This window comes from Falco naumanni, chromosome 5, assembly GCF_017639655.2.
Source record: "Falco naumanni isolate bFalNau1 chromosome 5, bFalNau1.pat, whole genome shotgun sequence".
Taxonomy (NCBI): domain Eukaryota; kingdom Metazoa; phylum Chordata; class Aves; order Falconiformes; family Falconidae; genus Falco; species Falco naumanni.
This window is the reverse complement of record NC_054058.1, coordinates 16,839,319-16,848,129: the sequence shown is the minus strand read 5'-3', so window position 1 is coordinate 16,848,129 and position 8,811 is coordinate 16,839,319.

Below are 8,811 nucleotides of genomic sequence, written 5' to 3'. Positions count from 1 at the left end.
CGCACAGGAGCACAGGGTAGGCTTAGGTCACACTGTGCTTCTTGGCCTCTTCTTATATTCAAAGAATATCAGTAAAACTCCACCAACTAATGCATAAATCTGTGCTTCTGTTCAGAGGAGATCCCTCATAGCGGAGAGCTAAGAATGTGCCAGAGGCACGGTGCAAGGCTGCCATGCACGGATAGACCCGTAAGGAGTGTGCACACACAGCCCCTTCGCCCAGCATACTCCTGTGTTGGGTTTGCACGGCAAGGTTTTGGTAGTGGGGGGCCTGCAGGGGAGGCTTCTGTGAGAAGCTGCCGGAAGCTTCCCTCTGTTTGATGGAGCCAATGCCAGCCGCTCCGAGGTGGACCCACCGCTGGCCAAGGCCGAGCCCATCAGCCGTGGTGGGGGTGCCTCTCTGGTAACATATTTAAGAAAGAGGAAAAAAACCTGCACAACAAATGGCAGCAGAAGAGAGAAGTGAGAACATGCCTGAGGAGCAGCCCTGCAGCCCCCGGGTCAGTGCAGAAGGAGGCGGGAGGGGGTCCAGGTGCTGGAGCAGAGATTCCCTGGCAGCCCATGGTGAAGACCATGGTGAGGCAGGCTGTGACCCCACAGCCCATGGAGGTCCACGGTGGAGCAGTTATCCACCTGCAGCCCATGGAGGACCCCACGCTGGAGCAGGTGAATGCCCAAAGGAGGCTGGGACCCCATGGGAAGCCCGTGCTGGAGCAGGGTCCTCACAGGACCCGTGGAGAGAGAAGGGGAGCCCGCACTGAAGCAGGTTTGCTGGCAGAACTTCTGACCTTACGGGGGACCCACGTTGGAGCAGCCTGTTCCTGAAGGACAGCATCCCACGGAAGAGACCCACACTGGAGCAGTTTGTGAAGGACTGCAGCCCATGGGAAGGACTCACATTGGAGAAGTTCACAAAGGACTGTCCCGTGGGAGGGAGCCCACGCTGGAGCGGGGGAAGGGTGTGAGGAGCCCTCCCTCTGAGGAAGAAGGAGCAGCAGAGACAACCTGTGATGAACTGACCACAACCCCATTCCCCGTGCCCCTGCGCTGCTGCGGGGAGGAGGTAGAGAAATCAGGAGTGGAGCTGAGCCCAGGGAGAAGGGAGGGCTGGGGGGAAGGTGTTCTAAAGTTTTGATTTTAGTTCTTGTAATTCTGTTCTGATTTGAATGGTAATCGATTAAACTAATCTCCTTAAGTCAAGTCTGTTTTGCTCATGACGGTAATTGCTGAGCGATCTGCCTGTCCTTATCTCGACCCGTGAGCTTTTTGCTACATTTTGTTTCTGCTGTCTGGTTGATAGAGCAGTTTCGGTGGGCACCTGGCATCCAGCCAGGGTCAAACCACCACAACTTGACTCCAGCTCCTTCGCTTTCCGTAGTGTTAAATTCACTCTAATCCTCAAGAGCTGCCTTTCTCCCCTGCCTCTCTTTTTTTCCTATTACACTGGTAAGCCTCGGCGAAGACCCTTGAACACCTCAGCATGAGTCACGCACATACATACCAGGGTCTTGGAGCAAGCCTCAACGCACTCTGAAATCTGACAAATTTTTCTTCTTTAATTTCTGGCATATTAAGTATTTAGGGATTATATTCAATCCTCTAACCAAAGTCCTGGGCTCGTCACTGGTAAATCATATAATTCCTCAAAGACATACAAGCAGACTCATGGCTGTCTCTCTGTAGAGGCATCAATAACTCTGCAATCATTGGCTTTACACACAAGACAACACTCTTCCTGAGCTGTGGTTTTCTGGGCAACACTTGATTTCACCTACAACAGGGAGCAGATTGGCATAAACTGAAAAAAAAAAGTGAGGCAGAAACTGAATCTCACAGGTAACTATGGGCCAACCCAATTGAAAGGAAGCCGTCAACATCGTCATCAAATCAAGAATGAACATAAATACCGCTACTGTAGCTATCCTAGGCTCTCCATTATTTTAAAGAAAAAAGTATCTTTTAAGTGATATTGCACTTTTCCCACTGCTTTGCAACAGAGGCAGCCTGAAGTGTTTTGTTGAGGGGATGGATTTTTATTCTGCTCAAGTGTTCTTTGAAATGGCAGGAACAGCTTGCCCAGACGGCCCGGAGGGACACAGCCAACAGGCAGCCTTTTTTAAAAAGGTGGTTTCCAGGAACTAACCTTCCACTTGGGCATCTTGAGGAAATGAAGCTTGTGCAGTTGCAGCCTGCTGGTCCCCTCTGAGACCTGATCCTCTCCCCTTGCCAAAAACGCCTGACCCTGGCGTTAGCCAGTTTAAAGCATTTGAAAGGGGAGGGGAACTTAAGGACGCCTTGAAAATTATGTTCTTTCGAGTTTTTTTGAAAGCTAAAAGTTGGGCAAGGGACAGAAATCCAAGAGTGTGCCCTGTCGAGGGAGGGGAAAGCCCAAACCAGCCCCTCGCCCTTCCCCACAGACAACGTGGCAGAGGATGAAGCTGAAATCATTGAGACAGACAGAAGGAAACTGCAGAAAAACCTGAAGGAAAGCAGACTCCATTAGGTCCACTGCTCAGACAGCAATTTGTTTAGTTAATTGCCAAAGTAAAAAAAAAAAAAGAAATAAAAACATCTGGGAGGAAAAATTGGTAAGAGGGATCTGGTCGTAAATCTGCTTCCTCCTCCCCATCAGTCAACAGCCTCTCTGTCCCGCAGTACAAGAAAGGCACAGGGATTTCAGCTGCTACTTGCGTTTCAAGAGAGAGCTTTAGGACTCACTTTAAACAACAGAAAAGTGCTAAGGAGGGCAAACAGACCAGCTGCTCCATTTTCAGCACCTTTGAAACTGCCCTAGGGTGAAGGAGGTGCACCATGCCCCCCCAGCCCGGCCAGCCTCCCCTGCGCTCCCCTCAGGGGCGACCTAACTCTCCTTATGAGGAAGATCCACATCTGGTGGTGGGGAAATGTGATGCTTTTTCTTCTTCCAGCAAAGCAGACAGGAACAGTCTAATAGAAAGACCGAGCAACAGCAACAGCATCTGTATTAGCGGAGGGACAGCGCTGGATTTAACGGGCTGCTTTGAGCCAAATTCAGGGCTGGCGCCAGGGGAAGGCAGCTCTGTCCCAAATTGTCACATCAGCTAAAAGCAAGGCTAAACCAAGCCCATTGAGCGAGACAAAAAAACCCATTATGAGGTTATTACAGCAACTTGTTTGAAAATCTGCTGTAGGAAGCCAGCAACGCCAGCTGAATGCAAAAGCTGAGCCCGGGAGCAGCAGCAGGCACCATAAATAAGGTTCTGTCAGCGTGTACATTATAAACCTTGTGTTCCTTGTTCAGTACATAACCCTTAAAAAAAAAAATAAAAAAATCACAGGAGGCTGGAACTTGGCATTCCGGCCTCCATCCTGCCCCGGTGTTTGTACAAACCTTGGCTCTGCTCAGGCTCCTCCATTTCACTACAAAAAAAATAACGGGGGGTGGAGGGGTGGGGAGCACATCACTGAAATATTTTGGTCAGCAGCTCCATTTGCCACGAAGGGCAGCTTAGGGTAATATCAGCTGATAGGATTTCCAAAATCCCTTTTGAAGTGACAGGCCGTGTTTTTATTCACAGCTGGAGAGAGGCGCAGGCAGCTGTGAAGATTTGCAGGTCTCACCGTGGATTTAACGAAAGGTGTAAAGCCCAGAGTCCTGCTTCATGGGCAGCTCCATGGGCAGCCTCCCACCTCTCTTCCTGCAGAGCACAGAATTAAAACCAAAACCTTCTTAGAACAGAGCATCTTTATTCAAGCCAATCTAGGGACCTTTTCCTTATTAAATAGCCAGCAACTTTCAAAAGGCCAAAATTTAATGTAATTTCAAGTTTTATCAAAAGGTGATCTTTCATCAAAAAAATTGAAACTTGGATTAATTACTGCTTTTCTCATTTTCAAAGAAGTTGAAATGGAAAACGAAAAGATGGCACTTTAGAAAATAAAAACATTGGAGTAAATTCTTTCTTCTCAGTTTTTAACTCTCCCTGGAGAGGGGGGGGGTGCGGGGAGGGAAATCTAGGCCGGAATAGCGAGGGCTTGCCTGAGCAAGAAAGTTTTATCTGCTAGATATATAGTTGTAACGATCTAAGTGCCTGAGTCCTTTTACTACAACCTCTTACAGCTCAGTTTAAACAGCTTGCCATGTCATCAGCTAAGCTTTAAAGAGGAAAAGAAAACCATAATTTGAAAAAAAAATATAAATGCTTGTAGCCAAACAAGAGTGTTCACATGAGTAGTTAAAACCAAATTTAACCCTGGTATAAATTCGTACCTTGGCTTTCATGTTTAAACTTTCCCACACAGACAATTTCTCAGAGGAAGGAAGTGAGGTGGAAAGTGAAAATACTTTCCCAGTGCAAAGCAGAATGAGAACTAGAAGCAAGTAAAGACAAGGTTTAAGAAGAAGCTTTCCCTCAGGTGTTGTTCCCTTGTCCTTTCCACTCTTTCCCCCATTCATTTTAAAATCAAAGAAAAAGAAAGAAAACCTGAGGCAACTCAAAGACCGGCATATTTAAAATCAATAAAATTACAGAATTTTAAGATTTTATTTTGAAGAAAAGGCATGAAAAGAAATTCAATTCTTTTTCTGCTACTTATTACAGATACCAAAACCTTGACTTTCTCCATGATTTGCATTAAGCCACATGAGACATCTGCCGTTTGACCCCGCTGAGCAGGCGAGGGGGGAGGCAACACCTCAGTGATGCCCCTAGGGTCCCTCCACATTGAAATAGGGTGGGCATCCCCCCTTAACACAGCCCTACCGCTGGACAGAGAGGCGAGCTGTTGAAAACAACCCTGTTTAATAAGAGTGATGCAAAATGAACTCTTCTTGGAGATTAGTGTGCCTTGTGCCCAAAGACTTTTTATCCCTGTGCAGGAAGGGTGTGTCACTAGTTCTGGCTGGCCTGTCACACAGGATTGACATTGGTTTAGACACACAAGAACATACGGGCTCCTTTCTCCCATCATATATATGTTTTTCCCAGCACCCAGCTACCAGGTTTCTGTCTTCCAGAAACAGACAATATATGTTTATTGCAACAGTCCAAACACAAATGTCTCCCATATTTTGCATAAGACTTCATGCGCCAACAGCCAATTTGCAGGCATCTCTCTATACGCTACTAGACAACTCCAACACAGGAGTCTTTTCCTGGAATATAACGAAAGTCAAAGGAAAAAGGTGAAAAACTCCTATACTGAACAATTCAGCAGAAAATGTGCTACCAACAGCCTTCCTGTTATGTCAGTGCAAACCATCCTGAACTCCCTGGCATGTTACCAAGGTGCTGACTCCAGGGCCGCCAGCACCACCAGCTTCAGACATTCAAAAGAATTGTGAATCCTGCCTCCTAAGGGAACCCAAAATACTATTTTTAAGTCACCCTCCGTTTGCTGAGTTTTCTGGGAATACTGGGAAAATATCCAGATTTCCTCTGCAGCTGAGAAGGCGGCTGGAATATCTATGTGTCTTAAAAAGAAGTTCGAATTGCCGAGCAATTACTTGATTCCAGCTTCTGGGGCTTTAACAGATATAAAACCCCACCTCATTAAAAAACATTAGCTTTCTGACAGGGGCCATAAAGCTCAACCATTCTAGGCTATTTTGGATGTTGCAGGAGACCCCAGACCCCTCCAAGTAGTCTTGCTAAACATTGCATGGAGAAGTACTGGACATTTGCTCCTCCTTTCCTCTAAGCAGGAGTGACAAGAGAGCGCCTTAGGCAGGGGCAGCACAGAGGAACAAGACAGTCATGATTTCCATTTTAGAAGTTTGTGTTTCCCCTCCCTTGTTTGGTCACTGAGTCTGTCTCAAAGAGAAGAAAAAGAAAAAAGATAGTGTATCCTTTGGCTGTGTTCTTTGGTGTTGCAGATAAAGATTGAGGGGTGTTTTTTCTCCAATTTCAGGATCTTATCTGTATAAACGTAGCACAGACTTGTAGGAAAAAAATTGCATCTAAAGCTAGAAATGAAGCAAAATAACAAAGCCATTTTTTGTCTTTGCAAGTATATACAGGTGCCCCCAAAAGATCCTGTTTGAATCAGGTGAGCTTTGGATTAGTTACCCACCTTTATTTGTGTACCTGGTTCAACTGAGCCTGGTCACGAAGTCATGTGAAGAATGAAGTTATTCCATAAAACTTGTAATTGTTCTTGGTTCTGGTTGGAAAATAAATACTTTAAGCCAAGAGTCCTTGTATCTGGATGATCTACATTTGTTCACAAGTTTTCCTGCGTTTAGCCACAGAGTGGCACTTCAGATGGTTTCTGTTTTTTCTCAGAAGGCACGTACCCAACAGACTGCCACGTGCCTCCACTGCAATTTAGCTGGAAAAATTCTGAGCTCAGTCACTGTACGACAGTGAGAATCATAGGAAGCCTCCAGAGAAGTTTTAAAAATCTAATTATTTTAAGCTTCCCTAGCACGTTCATGTGAAGTTTTAGTAAGTTTACATCCAAAGCACCAAGATAGCATGCAACGTGGAAGAATTTTTCCTCACCTGACACTACAGAGCACGGACATGGTATTTGCTGCTGTCAAAGCCAGTAGTAGGTCAAAGGTTACTAAGGAAAGATCCAAATAGGTGAAATGCTCACTGGCATTCCCCCACCTGAAATGCAGGTGGGCCCACAGGCTTTGGATCCTTGAGTTGGGGCAGATGTTGCACTTCTGGAGGTGGCTTTGACTGCTCAGCTTACAGCAACCAAGAGATCTCAGCGCGTTCCCATCATTTTGGAGCACACTGATGATTCATACATGGTTACACGGCAATATTTACTAAAGCTCTCAGGAGGCAAATTCATTAGATTATTCAGCTGCCAAGCACCCGTTCCCTTGCATAAGAACTATATTGTCTAAATAAAAGTTCTCATCTCCAACCTGAACTTCCGCCCCACCACCTACTCGCTCCCTTCAGTTTCATAATCAGTGAACGAGGACGTGCCATTATGGTTTTAGGGATTGCAGAAGAAAGGAACGTGGGAGACACTGACAATGAAGAATGGAGATTGGAGTGTAGCAACTTGTTTCTCAGCATAACTGAGCATAATCAAAGAAACACAACTTTTGATTTATTCAGAGCCAATCACAGCTGCAACGGAAACCGACTGCGCTGGATACAGGTTCATCCTTGTCCAAAAGCAGCCAGCAACCTCAAGCACATTCACCAAGCACTGCAGGTCTATCAGTAGGGTAACTGTTTTTCTGTTTTTTTCAGAGTATACTTCCAGCAGGACACACTGCAGGATCTAGTAAACCATCGTTTCAGGAGATATCACAGAATTTTTGTCTTTACATATGAATACTTAGGAGCATTGATTTACATTACCGTTTCTCACTCTATCGGAAGCGTACTCTGCTCATCACTACAACAGAAGGGATCTAGGCAATGGAGCATGACGGAAAGGTTGGCAACTACTACAAAGCACATCCACAAACAGAAGGAAGAAAATACTTGTTAAAACCCAACAGAGCAAGACCTCATTCCTAGATACATGGCCATTGAGTTTGTAGAGCCAACGCAGAGAGGGCCATGGTTTTCATGACATCCTGCTCTAAGAGCTATAACAAGAAAGGAGCACTCACTGCGCCGCTGCTGCACTCATCTGGGTCCAAAAGATTGTTCGTGCTCTTCCAGCTGTATCAATTGGTTTAGTAAACGTCGTTGCTGCTGCCTACAACTATTCTCTTCTTGTGTGCTTTTAAATAAAGCTGTCCTAGGCAGGACAGACCGAGCACATTGCATGCCCTTCTCATCTAAAAGTTGGAAGCCACTCAGGTTTGAGAGCCCCGCATCTGCGGAAACTATTTTACTAATTATTATTACTTTTATCCCCCCCTTAAAAACAAGCATCAAATGTAGCAAGTCAAAAGTCCGGCCCCTGAGGCTACAAAGCGAAGGATATTGCCTCTCAGCCCGTCCTTGCCCTCACCCTCACGCTTGGTTTGCCACATGCCGTACTCCCCTTTCCCCTGGGTACCACCGCACCGCGGTGGGTCAGGTTACCACGCTGTGTACCTGGCTTTCCTCTAAGCCATATGTTGAAGGCCCCCCTGATGAGGCCCTGGTGTAACATTTCATCTCCTAGAGACCAAGTGGGCTTTTATCAAGACAGAAGTAGAGAAGGGAGCAACAGCAAGTTTCGGAAGGAAACTGGGTTGAAAAGCATTATGAACTGGCTGTGTGCTGCACGGTGTTTTCTCACGAACAACCCGCAGCTGAACGGAGTGGTGATGGTGAGTACTGAGGCTTTTTAAAAGCCTGTGACCCTCACCAGACATCCCCGTGGCCCAACGAGACCAGCAGGACTGTGACAAACGCGATGTGAAGCCTGGCCACACTTGACAGCTTTCCGCTTCCTCGTGAGATGAAGCTGACTGATCTGAAGAGCATGTGGGTTTGGTGGGTTTTTTTCTTCTTTCTCCTACAGCTCCAAAATGCAATGAAGTAGCAGCACCCGCTGCAGCGGCGTGCAGCCCCGCACGCCCACTGGGTGAGGATGGGTGCCTGCAGGGACCCGGCGGGCACCCACAACAGGCTCCCTCCCTCGGGGTCCCCTTTGCTGCCGGGGACTCCAGTCTTACTCATGCTCCCTCTTCTCTTTGCACTGGTATCTCTCTGTGGAAACATGCCTGCTGCGGTTGCCAGGGGATCAAACAACAGACGTGAAGAAACAAAGAACCTGCAAGGAATCCCAGACGCAACCGTCCTTATGGGAAAAATATTCTATTGTCCAGTGCCAGTATTTGCCTTTCAGGGAACGATAACTCAGTACAAGGTAATGCTATTAAATACACTTCTTAGTACAATCTTGCAGCAAATGGATATT